Genomic DNA, 15,354 nt, shown 5'->3' with positions numbered 1-15,354 from the left:
GTATACCAATTATACAACCTCTATCTACATTTTATGGATAGGTTAACAACTGTTTATGGAGACAGGAAATAAACTGATCAGTTATATTCTGTGGGTAATGTGCCTTAAATGTATGTTCTTCAAAGGCTTTACTAACTGAATTATCTATGCTCCAAACAAGACAAGAGAGGCCTTGCCTCTCTTTAAGTGCAAACAGCAAGCAAGTCAAGCAACAGAAAAATTTGGGGAAATCGATTTCAGCAAGGAGGTGGAGTCTGGATATAAATTCAAAGGACCTCATATTCATAAACTGAAAATGAATCTGAACAAAATTCAGAATATTTGTATATTGTGCACCTATTAGTGAAATCTCTATCTCTGAATATGTATTGCTTTATTTTAACAATAATGTACCACTATTAAAAATAACACTTAAATAGAGCTCTCACCCTAGTGATTTCAACAGTTATTGAAATAATCATAATGTAAATCAAAGCAACACTGACTAGATGCAAGGAGCAAAACAAGTGGTAAACACAGCAGTCAGCAAAACCAATACCATACATCCAGCAAAGTAAAACCGTGGAGGGGGAATCAAAGGGTGGTATCTTGTGTGCTAAAGAAAAGTAATGGAGGAGACTCAGAAATCTGATTGAAGAGGAAGCACCTGGAGCACTGAAGCAGATCTTAAAAGCAAGCAGCACCAGGCTTTTCTCACTACCTAAATGTAAGATAAACTTATCTCTTTAAATAGGCCCTCAAATTTGGTCCCCAGCGTTAGTAAAAATCCCCTCCAAAAACAAAAGTAACAGCAACTCAAAAATGATCACATTTGTTTCAAATCACTTCAATGCAATCAGATAGAGAAACTTGTCCCAGCCAGAAAATACAGTAAGCCCTCGACATTTGCAGGGATTAGGGGTGCAGGAACCCTGTGAATGTGGAAAAACTGCAAATAAAACAGCATTATTGTTGTTGTTTTTTACTGGAAAGAACACTGCTCCAGGAATCTTTAGGTCCTCCGGCACAATTCTATGGTCAACATCTGACAGAATTGCACTGGAGGACCAACAATGCCTAGAAAAGTGTTCTCTCTAGAAATCTCTAGGTCCCATTCCCACTTGGCTATAAAGCGAATCAAGAATCGTATTATAGGGACATCGTTCCCATTTGAACTCACTTTCAATCCTTGTTTAAGGAAAATCGTTACCATTTGAATTCGCATTCAATCCTACTTTGATCGATTTCTCCAGCGAAAACCTGAATCAGTGGTTGATAACCCAGGTTATCCTGACTGCACTTTTCCAGCTGTTTTTTGTGCAGCTGCTGTGTCGGATCCGGGGCAAACTAATGGGAACGACGGGTGTCCAAATCAGTATTTTAGGAGGGGAGGAGCAATGTTCAAGGGGCTGTCCCGGGGGTGTCACCAGCTTTGTTCTCTTTCCTGCATTCCTAGCGCCATTTTCCCCCGTTTGTGTAGCCTTTCCCCCGGTGGAGGGGGAAGCAAGGCGAGGCGATCGCGTGTGTAGACAATTTTTTTTTTAATTAAGCTTTCAATTGCCCAGGCGCTCTGTTAGGTATCTAATCATTGCAAATTGCTCCATTGGCCTCCAAACGTGGTAAGCGCATGATGTCCCCTGCCAACCCCCCCATTCCACATAGATCGATGTGTGAGGAGACCCACTGCACACCCTTTTTATAACTATTATTTCTTCATTTTCCTTTTTCTGTTTTTGCTGAGCACCTAAGCACTCCAGCGTGTGGGCGGCAATCACAATGACGCCTAGCCACCCAAGTGCTCAGGCACTTCAGCGATCCATTGACCGCAACCTCCCCCAGAAAAACAGGTTTGAAAGACGCAAATGGGAACGAGAAACAAAAATAGCCCGCTTCAAAATGCATAGAAGCAACTGACGTCACTGTGACGTCTGATCACCTAAGCATTTGATTGACAGCTTAAAAAATGAAAAACCGGTTCCAGACAGGCAACGGCAACGGGGAACAGAAAAGTCTGCATCAAAATACAATGGGATATCAATGGGAATGAGAACATGGGTCAAGAAAAACCGAGTCCGTTCGCTCCCTTTTGTAATGGGAACGATGGACGTGATTCCAATATGACTCGGGAACTCGCTCAGAATCTGACTCGCAGCAAGATTCGTCGCTTTATTGCCCAGTGGGAATGGGGCCCTAGAGGTCCTCCAGTGCAACTTCTGGTGAGAGTTCCTGAATGGCAAGGAGTTGGACTGGAAGGCCCTTGTGGTCTCTTCCAACTCTACAATTCTGTGATTCTATGACCACTGATCATTGAGTCGTGTTGAAGGACCTAGAGATTGCTAGAAAGAGCATATTAATCAAATCCAGAAATAATCAAATCATCAAAAGTCAAAGTCACAAATGTGGAGGGTCGACTGTAGTTCCTTCTTTTCAGGCTATTAACAAGCCAAGAAAAAAATAAGCCTAAGTATTTGGAGCAGGTGATACTATTTCCAAGGCAGACAACATACAGTTCCTCTGATCATTCTTTGACTAAGGTCCAAAACACATTGCAAAAATAATCCAGCTGGAGACTGCTTTAACTGCCCTGACTCAATGCTAGGGAATTCTGGGAACTGTAGTATTGTGAGACGTTTAGCCTTAGAGGTCCCTGGTGCCACAATAAACTATGATTCCTAGGATCCCTAGCATTGAGCCAGGGCAGTTAATGCGGTCTCAAAATGGATTATTTCTACAGTTTGGTTTGGACTCAAGAAACCCTCATAAAATTCATAGTGTCGCCATAGGTTGGTGGACAACTTGAAGACGCATACATAGATACACACACACTCTGCCCAACCCTGGCTTTAACTGACGTATTTATTGCTAGATTTTTTTTCAATTCCCACGTTAAAAGGAAGATGATCATTTCTAGCAGTTAGTGGAATAGTACGTTCTCTGGTAACAAGTCTGCTTACTACTGTACTAGTTTTAACTAAATGACCATCTTCCATATTAAGAGGAAACAGACTAAACATGACAGTAATCTAGCCTGTGCAGCCCTCCCCACTTTCCCTTAATGCCACGTGTTTATGCTCACATTGGTAAGACAGACAAGCTGATCTCTGGGTCAACAGCAACAGAATCAGGTAACTTCAAGAGCAATGAAAGGTTAATCGGGCAGAATGCAAAGAGGATTGCCTTACCACATACTACAGGACACCTTATCTGGGCTGAGGGCAGACAATGACGTGCAACCCACAGAAATCCTCTAAATGCCAATCATTTCAAACCCACAAGTGCCTTAAAAATCAGGAATGACTGGAGGAGGGGCAAATAAAATGTATTTTTAATTAAAAATAAGAAGGGAATGGCATTTACGGGGAAAAAACAGGCTGGATGGCATCAGAAGGAAAAGTGATTCCATATGAGGACTCATTTTCCATGAGGAGGAAATCGTTGGTTACTTTTTTGTGTTTTGGATCATATAGCCATGTGGGGTTTTGGGGGGTGGGGAGGGGGAATCAAACTACTGTTTCTTGGAACATGACTTCAAAGTCAGTTTTCCAACCCCTTCTCTGTTGCTTGAAGCCTCAAAAATCCAGTGGTTTAGCCTCCTTTGTTCCCCCTGGCTCTCTTTGCTTGGGTTCGTGCAGAATGATAAATAGCGGGCTGTTTCCAAGAGTTCTTCAATCTGACAGCCAGTGAGGTTCAATATACATTACCAAATATTTTTGAACAACTGAAAACAGCTGCCTAAAATGACCAGCAGGCCGACGTGGGCAGGCGGTGGAAGGAAGCGGCCGTGGATGATAGACGTGAACATACACAACGCCAGGAGAAACCCAGAGAGCTACAGCAGCAGCTGCGGACATGAGAGAGAAGAAAATGCACACAGGACTATCACACCTCCCCTTAACACCCTCTGCCCCACGAGACATGCTCCATGGCCCTGAATCCGAAACACTGTATGCACCAGAATCCACTCCACTGTGGGAGACTCAGAACCTGAAACAACAGCCACCTCCTTTTTTCTGCAGCTCCCACAATACACACAACCTCTTAAAAAGTCTGCCGCTTTCCCTATTTTAGTAATGAATATGCCCAGAGTGGGCAGGTGACCAGGTGTCCTAACAGCAAAGGAGGACAAGGCACTGCAAAAATGTAGGGCTTTCAAGGAAAATGGAGGACAAGGCACTGCAAAAAAGGGGAAATGGAGGACATGAGCTAGAAACACTTAATATAGTGTAAATATAAATTCATGCTCCTTAGTCATGCTCAAAATGGAGGGCATTTTGGGATTCCTCCTGGAAGGTTGAAATAGAGGACATGTCCTGAAAAAGGAGGACGCCTGGTCACCCAGAGGGAAGATCTACACTTTTTTAAGATGTTCAACCCTAAGCCTGGGAGGGAGAGAGACAGTATTGAGAAAACGCCAAGGAAAGCCTCGGCCTTACAATATACATATATATATATATATATATATATATGAGACAGAATCATAGAAAAGTTGGAAGAGACCTCAAGAGTCACCAAGCCCAATCCCCCTGCCATGCATAATTAAATAACATTAATGAATTGATTACTAATATAATTATAACCATTTAATTACTCACTTAGGCCATGCATAACTATATAACACTGTAACTACTCCAGACTTGTACTCCAACACTCAAACCATTACCACGCACATAGCTTATAACCTTTGTGGCAAGTCCTGATTTCGTTTTTAATTGTAAGCTTTTAAGCTGTAAGCCGCTTTGGGTCGCAGTTTTGGGAGAAAAGCAGGATATAAATTAATATAATAACAATAATAATAACTTAACTACATATAGTTAATATTATAATACATGCAATACGTTACTTATTATAATTATATATTACATCTGAGGAAGCAGACTGAAGTCTACAAAAGCTCATGCTGCCAATGTCTTTTTTCCAGTGAGTCTCAAAGGCTCCAAAGGATCTCTCCACATTATTATTATTATTATTATATCCAAATGCATTATTATATTCCAATCGGTGCTACAAGATCTCTCTATACTATTATTATTATTATTATTATATCCAAATGCATCTGAGGAAGTCGACTTCAGTCTGGGAAAGCTCATGCTGCCTGCTCCTTTCTTCCAGTGAGTCTCCAAGGGGCCACAGGATCTCTCTACAGACTGATTCTACAGACTAACAAGGCTGTATCTTTGAATAACAATAACAATGCTAATTCGCCTTTGCCCTCCTCTGAGGCTGAGCGAAGGCCTTCAGGGGTGGCTGCGCTGGCCATTTAACCACCCAGGGACACCATTTTCTTCACAGAGACACCAAGCCCTGCAGCAACCGCCACTGAGGGAAGCTCTCAGGAGCCTGGGGGGACCCTTCCCTTCCCTTCCCTTCCTACCCTTCTCCTTCTCCTTCTCCAGGCAAGGCGAGAACCGAGCCTCTCCTCCTCCTCCTCCTTCCTTCCAGCCCTTCTCAGCGCCGCTCCCTCAGAAGCACCACGAGGTGCGCAGCTTGTTTACCAACCCCTCCGCCTCCGTCCTCGGCTTGGCTTCAAGCCTGGCACTAAGCCCCGCCCCCTCGCGGCTCCCATTGGCTCCCCGACTGCGCCCCGTCGACTCGGCAGCCACACAGAGGGCGGCGGGAGCGTGCTGAGCGCGTGGACTCCGCGCCCGGGCCAATGAGGAGCGAGGGGAGGGCGGGGCGAGCGGCCACCAATAGGAAGGAAGCCCCGCCCTCCCTCCCCTCCATGTTGTGCTGCGGGAGGAGGAGGAGGAGGAGGAGGAGAGCCTCGCCTGCTGTGGCAGGAATGCAAATGGAGGCGCGTGTGCGGCGGGGCACGTTCGTCCCCCGGTTGCTGCCCGCGAGCCTGACGCTCTTGCGTCGCGTTGCCATGGAGATTGGGGCCTTGCTCCCAAAAGGATGCCTCCCTAAATTTGAGGCTGAGGCTACTACGTGCCTCTGTGCACACAGCCCCCGTTTTAAGGGCGTTTCAGTGGAACACGCGCTTCGTTGTTCTCGTTGTTGTTGTGACAGGGAGCCCCCCAAAGTTTGCTTTCCCACAATAAACAAGAATAATAATAATTCTATAATAATTCCCAATGGGGGGGCTGGGATAGAAATAATAATAATAATACTGTAGTAATCATAGAATTCAAAAATAAAGAATCCTGCCATGCAGGAACTCTCACTCAAAGCATCCCCATTGACAGATGGCCATCCAGCCTCTAAAGACTTCCAAGGAAGGAGACTCCACCACACTCCGAGGAAGGAGTGTGTTCCACTGTCGAACAGCCCTTACTGTCAGGAAGTTCTTCCTAATGTTGAGGTGGAATCTCTTTTCCTGCAGCTTGCATCCATTGCTCCGGGTCCTAGTCTCTGGAGCTACAGAAAAGAAAGCTTGCTCCCTCCTCAATATGACATCCTTTCAAATATTTAAACAGGGCTATCATATCACCTCTTAACCTTCTCTTCTCCAGGCTAAACATCCCCAGCTCCCTAAGTCGTTCCTCATAGGGCATGGTTTCCAGACCCTTCACCAATTTAGTCTCCCTCCTTTGGACACGCTCCAGTTTCTCAATGTCCTTTCTGAATTGTGGCGCCCAGAACTGGACACAATATTCCAGGTGGGGCCTGATCAGAGCAGAATACAGTGGCACTATTACTTCTCTTGAGCTAGACACTATACTTCTATTGATGCAGCCTAAAATTGCAAAAATATAGCCCTGTTATTCTGTAGAATCATTATGTAGAGAGACCTTGTAGTACCTTTGAGACTAATTAAAAGAAAGAAGTTCTGAATTCATCTGAGGAAGTAGACTGAAGCCTAGGAAAGCTCATGCTGCCAACTTCTTTATTTCAGTTAGGACATTTTCACAAGGAGGGATGTAGCACCATCCCAAAAGAAGAAGTGGGGGGATCCAAAAATGCAAGAAATCAAGTAGTAGCTTATCACACGAACGGACGGACACATCGAAGTCCTTCCGAAAGAGAAAGCAGTGCAAGTGTGAATGGATTCATCACATCAGCTTCTTGATTTAAAATTGGCACGTTTGAGCATGCGCAGGGAGGACAGGATCCCACAGCCGACAGTAATCCCATGGCTGAACTGGAGATGTATTTCATACTAACATAAATGCGAACTGACTGTGAATTCGCAGTGGAAAAGGATTTATAAATTCAATATTTTCCCAAATTCAGCTATTCCTGGGATGTCTCATGATTGCATTTGGATTGCGTTCCACTTGTGTGCAGCATCATTTGAAAGTCTTTTGCAGAATTATGCTTTCGAAATTCCTCTGGCTTCTTCATCAGGGAAGATTGATCTCCAAAAAGGAAAAAAAAATAGAGATGTTAGTAAGATGCCTGCATTTTGTTGTTTCTGCCCTTAGTTAAGATGGTATGTGGAGGGTATCTTGAGCAGGCTGGTTCCTCCTCTGGCCATGCAGCAGTTGGGCAGAAATTGTAGTTTACTGAGGCACCAGAGATCTCTAACAGAGGAGGCTAAATGTCTCACAAAACTAGTTCCCAGACTACAAAAAAATACAATCTCTAGCATTGATCCAGGGCAGTTAAAGTGGTCTCAAACTGGATTATTTCTGCAGTGTGTTTTGGACCTATAACCTCTCATTTTCATGCACCTATCAGCTAATTCATATCCCGCTTTTATTTGTATCCTGCTTTTTCCCCAAAACTGGGGCCAAAAGTGGCTTACAGTCTAAAAGCACGGTACAATTAAAAACTTACAATAGTGATAATTCAAATGGAATCGAACTATTACAATATCAAAACAGATCACTTGTTTAAAAATAGAATACAATTTTAAAAGAGATATAAAACAGTACAACAACACCAGGATGTTCTTTCAAAACTTTCTGTTTTAAAAGCCTGTCTGACAAAAAGGCTTAAGGCTGCCAGCGGAAGGACAACAAAATAATACAGTATTCTCATGAACTCTCCACTGATATTATAATATCTTTATATATTGGAAAGCTGGGCCAAAACTTAACAAAATGAATTTCAACTGAGAAATGTAAAGTATTGCACTCAGGGATAAAAAACATGAAATGCACAGATACAGGGGTCACCTGGCTTGACAAGAGTACATGTGAAAGGGATTTAAGAGTCCTAGTAGACCACAAGTTTAACATGAGTCTACAGCGTGTTGCAGCAGCTAAAAAGCCCAACGCGATTCTAGATCGAGGAAAGTAATAGTGCCACTGTATTCTGCTCTGGTCAGGACTCACCTGGAATACTGTGTCCAGTTGTGGACACCACAATTCAAAAAGGATGTTGAGAAGCTGGAGCGTGTCCAGAGCAAGGTGACCAAAATGGTGAAAGGTCTGGAAACCATGCCCTATGAGGAGAGACTCGGGGAGCTGGGTATGTTTAACCTGGAGAAGAAAAATGTAAGGTGATATGATAGCCTTACATCTAGTTTAGTTTAAGTATTTGAAGGGGTGTTACACTGAGGAGGGAACAAACTTGTTTTCTGCTGCTCCAGTGAACAGGACATGGAGCAATGGATACAAGCTATGGGAAAAGAGATTCCACCTTAACATTAGGAAAAATGTCTTGACAGTATGAGCTGTTCAACAGTGAAATATGGAGTGTTCCCGGGAGTGTGGTGGGTCTCCTTCTTTGGAGGATTTCAACAGAGGTTGAATGGCCATCTGTTGGGGGGTGCTTTGATTGTGAATTCCTGCATGGCAGGGCATTAGACTGGATGGCTCTTGAGATCTCTTCCAATTCTATGATTCTATAATTCTATTCTATAAAATTTATTCCCTGGCTTGTCACCTGTCTTGTCACTTTTGTTGTTGTGTACCTTTCAAGGTGTTTCTGACTTATGGTGACCCTATCATGGGTTTTCTTGGCAAGATTTATTCAGAACAGGGTTCCCCTTGCCATCCTCTGAGGCTAAGAGAGTGTGACTTGCCCCAGGTCAACCAGTGGGTATCATGCAGGGTAACCAGATGTCCTCCTTTTCCAGGAGATAACCTACATTTTAACCTGTCCAGGAGGAATTCCAAAATGTCCTCCATTTTGAGCTTTTCCTGTAGTTTATCCATTGATCCATGCATGCACAGCTTGAAAATATTTTTAAAATACAGCGCGCCCGCGTCATACACGGGCGCGCCTTACGTGGCTTGAGCATACGCGTTCAAGCCGCGGGGCGCACATGGGGTGGAAGGGGCGGCGCTTCCCATTCAATTGAATGGGCGCGTGTGCCCGTTGTGCCCCGTGTGCCGCCGCGCCACCATGCCGCTGTGCACGAGCCCCATTGTTTATAATGAGGCTTGAGCATAGGCGGAATTCGCCTTACGCGGCGGGATCCGGAACAGATCCCCGCATAAGGTGATGGCCCACTGTATATAAATTCCAAAAAGCAAAAGTTGATTTTACCCACTTTATAGAAGGGACACCACTTTACTACTCCACTGTGTTGAATCATTTGAGTCATTTCTGACGTATTCTGACTCTAAGGTGAACCTATCACAAAGTTTTCTTGGCAAAAATTTATGCAGAGGGTGTTTGCTCTTGCCTTCCTCTGAGGCTGAGAGAGTGTGACTTGCCCAAGGTCACCCTGTGGGTATCTGTGGTCAAGCGGGGATTTGAATCCTGGTCTCCATGAGAGCTATCATAGTCTAGTAACTGCACCAGCCAAGGGACCTCGCCGGCTATTCCATCCTAGCGCCCAGCGGACCAGCGTTTGAGGGAAGCCGGGAACACCTGGGGGAAGGCGAGGAGGGGGTGTGTCCATGGCAGGGGCACACTTAAAGCCGGCCCCCCCGGCGTCCTCCTCGTCCCGCCTCCCAACTAAGGCTCCCTCCTTCCGGACCCCTGCTGTGTTGTTGCTGTTGTGCTGCTGCCGCTGCAAGCCTTGGACTTTTCCATCCAGCGCAACTGCGCCAGCCAAGGGACCTCGCCGGCTATTCCATCCTAGCGCTGCAGCAGCGCAACTGCACAGTTGTGTAGAAGGGGCTAGGGTGGGATATTGTTAGCTGTCCCGCACCAGCGGAATGGCCTGTATGTTAGACATTCTCTTCTGCAGTGTTTTTGTGTTGTTGCGGGGAGTTTCATTGGACATGGGAGAGCTTGAAGAGGTGACTGGTGATTGCGGAGCGCCTATTGGAGTAGTGTGGGGCAGGGGGAGATATAGCGGTAGGAGAGTGGAGTCATATCGGAAGGGAAGGCGAGATCGATGCGTAATATCTATCGCTCCTTCCATCCACTCTCCTAACCAAAGAGATCTAAGGGTCAGTCCAACTGTACCACAAACCCTGTCTCTGCTCCTGTGCAATGCCAGGTCTGTAAAGAATAAGACCCACATTATATATGATCTTTTTGATGAGAAGAGCTGTGACCTGGCTTGCATTACTGAGACCTGGCTTGGGCCTGAGAGTGAAGCAGTGTGGGCGCAGGCCCTACCAGCCGGGTACTCAGTTAAGGACCAGATCAGGTTAGGTGGACAGGGGGGGGATGTTGCCTTGATACATAAGAACACCCTTTCCTTAATCAGGAACCACGTCCGGAAAACTGGCTTTATTGAGTGTATCTACCTGACCCTGAAGGCCAGGGACAGTTTAGGGATTCTGTTGGTCTACCGACCACTCCGTGCGCTAACAGACTCCCTGACCGAGCTGACACAGCTGGTCTCAGAACTGGTGTTGGAGTCCCCTAGGCTTTTGGTCCTGGGGGACCTCAACATCCCTTTCGAGGCCAGCCAAGGTCCAACTGGTGCGGCTCGGGAGTTCATGGCTACCATGACTGCCATGGGCCTGTCCCAATTGGTATCAGGGCCCACGCACTCTGCTGGTAATACACTTGATGTTGTCTTTTGTACGGACGTGGAGACTCCGTGGGCAGAGGTGATTAATATCTCTGCCCTGTCATGGACGGACCATTTCCTTGTGGAGGCTAGAATCAAGGCATCTACCCAAATCCCTCCCAGGGGTGGCAGACCTATTAGGATGGTCCACCCTCGAAGGCTGATGGAACCCAAAAGGTACCAAGAAGCCCTAGAGGGGTATATGGTTGGAACTGACAGCGATTCTGTTGATGCCCTGACTAACATCTGGGATACAGATCTCTCCAGGGCTATACACAGTATCGCTCCCAAGCGTCCTTTCCGGCCTGTTTCCAATAAAAAACCCTGTATACTGAAGATCTCAGGGAAAGGAAGCGGGCCGTGCAATGACTAGAGCGCAACTGGCGAAGACACCAGCACTTAGCCGACAAGGCACTCCTAGACTTCCTTTTGAGAGCCTACGGAGTGGCAATAAGTGCAGCAAAACACTCGTTTTATGCTGCACGTATTGCGTCTGCGGAGTCGCGTCCGGCAGAGCTGTTCAGGGTAGTGAGGGAGCTTACTCAATTGCCCCCCTCCCTGAACCCTGTCTTGGAACCATCTAAAGCCTGCTGTGACGAGTTTAACAACTTCTTCGCGGATAAAATCTCTCGGATAAGGGCTGATCTCGACGCCAGTATTTCTCCAGAATCTAGAGTAGAGGTATCCAGAGCTTCCGTGAACTCTGTTAGACTGGATCACTTTGAGTCTGTAAGTACCGAGGATGTGGACAAGATTCTTCAAAGTGTTAGGAAGATGACATGCTCTCTCAATCCCTGTCCTTCATGGTTGGCAGCTCAGGGGGGAACGGCTGTAACTTCTATGCTACGCCGTATAATTAATTCATCCTTCAGGGAAGGGTGTTTTCCATCTAGTTTAAGATCTGCAGTTGTTAAACCACTGCTAAAAAAGCCCTCCCTAGACCCCCTGATTCGGAATAATTATCGGCCTGTTTCGCTGCTGCCTTTTTTAGGGAAGGTGATCGAGAGGGCGGTTGCCTTCCAGCTTCAAGGGATCTTGGATGATGTGGATTTTCTAGACCCATTTCAAACCGGCTTCTGGGCGGGCTATGGAGTTGAGACTGCCACGGTCGCCCTAGTCAATGATCTCCGTCTGGGCATGGACAGGGGTAGCGTGTCCCTGTTAGTGCTTTTGGACATCTCAGCGGCCTTCGATACCATCGACCATGGTATCCTTCTGGAACACCTGAGGGAGTTAGGTATTGGGGGCACTGCGCTCCAGTGGTTCCGTTCCTACCTCTCGGGTAGATTCCAGATGGTGCAGCTGGGGGACTGTCGCTCCGATAAGAGGGCCCTTACATCTGGTGTCCCTTAGGGAGCGATTTTGTCCCCCATGCTATTTAACATTTACATGAAGCCGCTGGGAGAGATCATCCGGAGACACGGGGCACGGTGTTATCAGTACGCTGATGACACCCAAATATGTTTCTCTGTGTCTCCGACTGATGCAGTGACTAGAGATGGCATCTCTCCTCTAAATGCCTGCTTGGAGTCGGTAATGGGCTGGATGAGGGAAAACAGACTCAGCCTGAATCCAGAAAAAACAGAAGTGCCCGTGATAGGTTCCCCGGGCCTGGGGAAGGAGGTTTGTCCACCTGTCCTGAACGGGGTCACGCTCCCCTTGAAGGACTCAGTTCGCAGTCTGGGGGTGCTTCTGGATTCGTCGCTCCACCTTACATCTCAGGTGGATGCAATGGTCAGGAGCACTTGTTATGAGCTTCGGCTGATATGCCAGCTGCGACCCTACTTGGGCCGGGGGGACCTTGAAATAGTGGCACATGCTCTGGTAACCTCTCGATTAGACTTCTGCAATGCACTCTACATGGGGCAACCCTTGTGCCAAACCCGGAAGCTTCAATTGGTACAGAATATGGCAGCAAGGCTGGTCACTGGATGCTCCAGGACCTGCCTTATAACACCCATTTTGCAAGATCTACATTGGCTGCCGGGCGCAATACAAGGTGTTGGTTTTAACCTATAAAGCCCTAAATGGCTTGGGCCCAGGGTATTTGGAGGACCGCCTCTCCCCATATAGTCCACCCCGCACTCTCAGATCAACCAGGCAGCATTTTTTGAGGGTTCCCAAGATGAGATATATCTCGTCCACGCAAAGGGCATTTTCTACCTCAGCCCCTCAGATTTGGAACTCGCTTCCCAAAGAGCTCCGCTCTGTCTCCTCTGTAGATCTATTCAGGAAAAATCCCAAGACCTTCCTTTTCTGACAAGCTTTCCCTCATGTGTCCTAATTCCATCTTGTTCTCCCCCCAATACACAACTGTTTCTATCCAGCTAATTTTGTTGTCTTGTAAATAGTAATGTTTTTAACGATGTGCTGTATATTATGGTTTTTTTTGGGGGGATGGGGATATTTGTTGTTGGGGATATGTATTATGTTTTTTATTGTATTAATGTTGTTAACCGCTATGATCTAATGTTGGAATAGCAGTATACAAATAAATTTTATTATTATTATTTATTAGTAGTAGTTTGAGTGTTGGTCTATGTTTCTGGAGGCCAGGGTTCAATTCCCTGCTCACCCATGAAACCCAGTAGGTTGCATTAGGGTCGCCATAAATTTGAAATGACAGGAAGGCACACAGCAACAACAGCTCCAGAGCTATAGTCAAACACTCAAACACATGCTGGCTCTCATAAGATGACTGAAAATCAAATCTTAGGCATTTTTGTTTGGTTAAAAAGCATGCTACACAAAATATGCAGTACCCTGTGACACCAATCAGCTTCACACTAACTTGTTTTTTTAAATATAAAAAGGCCTTTTAAACCTGCAAAAGGGTTTTTTTAAATTACTAGTTTTGTGCAGTACGTGAGTTAATTGAAATTCCTTTTCTTTCCACACTGTTACCATTTTGCAGATACGTATGAATCAATAAACAGCCTTCAAGAAGGAACAGAACCTACATTTCCAGGTCGAGGTCCAAATTGCCGGATAGGGGAATCACGCTGCTTTTATCTGAGATAGTGACCTTGACTGTGAATTCTCTGTTTTCTGATACGTTCACTAATTGTTTACTCATGACAGAAGTGCACCAATAAAATTATATTGGCTTCTTTACTATTCATGCTTGCACAGATCTTGTTGGAAACAGAAATATTATAAATTCATACTGCAACATGTAAGATTAAATAGTCGATCTGTTTATTACATTCAGTTCAGCCTCTTTTCGAAGGAGCTCAAACAATAGGTTTTTGTTGTTTTTATTTTCCTTCTAACACAGTAGGACTACCTTCTGAGCAAACATCCATAGGTGTTTCTCTGTGGTTACAGTCCTCTGTACAGAATTTGGAGACATAGGCCCTATACAGACAGCCAAAATAAAGCTGCTTCGAGTCACTTTGGAGGTATGGTGTTTCAATGATGCATGTGTCCTAAGAGTCTGGAAGCTGCACCAAAGCTGCATTCCAGTCCTTAGGACTGGAGTGTGGCTTTGGTGCGGCTTCTGGACTCTTAGGACGCATGTATCATTTAAATAGCATACTTGCAAAGTGACTTGAAGCAGCTTTATTTTGGCTGTCTGTATCAGGCCAAAGTCATGTTAGTCTGGAAAATCAGCATATAAAGGGATCTTGTAGCTCATTTGAGTCTCAAAGGTGCTACAAGATCCTTTGCAGTCCTCTGTGCAGTAGCCTAGTAGTAAATCTCATCAAACTCTTGTAACGTGTGCATCTGAGTAAACAGGGCTATAATTGGACTGCAAAAGAATATTCACTAAGGCAGAGAGGGTGCATGTGGCCAGCATTGTGTATCTGATGTTTTACTGCTGTGTTTGTCATGACCTGAGAGAGAAGCTGTACTGAATACAGAATACAAATAGGTATACACAATGCATTAATCAGGCAATCTGCTTTATAAAATTATGACATTGTGGCAATAATCCCAGTAGGGAAAAGGTCAGTAAACAGAAATGGAACAGTGTGTGCTTGAACATATTAGACATGTGGGGCCCTGAGGCTCACAGAGTGCCAGTTAAATAATCAGGCACATTAACCATGTATTTATGTGAACGAATTGCAGGTAGATCCCAATGCTCAAAATATTTCGGGAGAATCTGCAGAGACTGTGGCATTATTTGCAGAGCTTGGGAAATTCTCTCCTTTTTTGGACTACAATTTACAGAATCCTCCAGTATGGTGACATAATTTACAGAATATTTACAGAATAACAGAAATTGTTTCATTTGGGGGAAAAGAAACATGTCGATTTCAGTATGTGTGCACCATTTGTATACAGCAAATAAAAACTATAGTGTAGATGTGGAGAAAGTGATTGCAGGCTGTGCTTTTTATTCAGAAAATAGTGACTTTAAAACATTTAAACCTATCTCTATATACTCAGAGCTTCATGATTCTAATTTGAAGTTTCCCAATGTTTTATATAGTTGAAGAGTTTTCTTTTGTCCCAGCTGGAATAAATATTATTCAGATGTCTTGTTTAAAGTGGATATTTTTCTTAACCTTTTGCTATGTTGAAATTGGCCTTCAACACTGTAATGCCTAAGGTAATTTAGCCTAACA

The 15,354-nt window shown here is 45.1% G+C and overlaps 1 protein-coding gene across 2 annotated transcripts in view; it reads right to left on the bottom strand.

The window, feature by feature from the left end:
- The window catches only part of COQ8A (coenzyme Q8A), a 94,209-nt gene extending 88,731 nt beyond the window's left edge, over positions 1 to 5,478 (bottom strand). Inside the window, exon 1 of one of the 2 annotated variants that reach the window (XM_089529529.1) lies at positions 5,351 to 5,478. The gene's annotated coding sequence lies outside the window, so the exon portion shown is untranslated. The remainder of the gene's footprint in view (positions 1 to 5,350) is intronic. The other variant, XM_089529530.1, reaches the window with a different exon arrangement.
- Between the last annotated feature and the right edge of the window lie 9,876 nt (positions 5,479 to 15,354).

This window comes from Sceloporus occidentalis, unplaced genomic scaffold (genome assembly GCF_023333645.1).
Source record: "Sceloporus occidentalis isolate IW3139 unplaced genomic scaffold, rSceOcc1.0.p SCAF_6, whole genome shotgun sequence".
Taxonomy (NCBI): domain Eukaryota; kingdom Metazoa; phylum Chordata; class Lepidosauria; order Squamata; family Phrynosomatidae; genus Sceloporus; species Sceloporus occidentalis.
This window is presented reverse-complemented; position numbering and strand designations above follow the sequence as displayed.